Raw genomic sequence first — 937 nt, 5'->3', positions numbered from 1 at the left:
AATGTCATTAGTTTTGCAGGTAATAATCATAAACTAAATAATTGGACCAATTAAAGATTTGACCCAGTGATGACACTGATGAAAAGTCCACATTTTGGACCAGTGCTGACTGTCAGGCCAACCAACAGACAGACTGACAAACAGATCATTATGCCGCTAGCGTGGCTAACATCATATCAGACAAACCACAGGAAGCATCTGATCTGGTTGTGGATAAACAGCTAACACGGCCACGTGGATTTAATATGAAAGGCTACTGTTGCCTGCCGCTTTATGCGTACATAAATGTTGCAATCCTAGAAATATGTGCTGAAACCATTTCTTTTTCATCCACAGCCAACTCAAGGCCCTCTCTGCAGGCTCTGTTGTAGTTTTGTTAGCCCTTTTCTTGTGCCAGCCGGATATGCCAGGAGACTGTGGGCCCTGCAGACGGACTGGCAAGTGGACCCTCTACAGCAGTGATGCTTAACTTAAGGCTTTTCTTATTCAAAATGAAAATAAATTGATTCACTGTGGGAATTGTTTGGTTTGTTTGTTCATACCAATTACTAAATGTTCAATAAAATCCCTTGGATGTTCCCAAGGAAAATGCATTTTAGCTTTCTATGCAGTGTGCCGAGAGCGGTGCCACCTGATATTCACTCTTGACAAAGATGAGTGAGGACAGAAAACGTCAAAAAGGTTGACAATGAAAACAGGCAATTCTATGAAAAGTGATTTTTTTCGTCTTTATTTATTTACATAGTACTATATCTATATATATTTATTTTGGCTCATACCAATCCTAAACCACTGTGTTTAACCTGCCAAATGACAATTGCTGTATTCAAGGTTGCTAATGTCAGGCCCCATCCACTGCCTGGTAGGACCACAAGAAAAGTAATCTCATTCTGCCACCAATCAGTAATCCTTGTGTTTATTCATTTTATCTGATAAA

This window comes from Morone saxatilis, unplaced genomic scaffold (assembly GCF_004916995.1).
Source record: "Morone saxatilis isolate NCDOM2014 unplaced genomic scaffold, NCSU_SB_2.0 Contig21, whole genome shotgun sequence".
Lineage (NCBI taxonomy): Eukaryota > Metazoa > Chordata > Actinopteri > Moronidae > Morone > Morone saxatilis.
The sequence above is the reverse complement of the archived record's forward strand: the minus strand, read 5'-3'. Positions refer to the sequence as shown.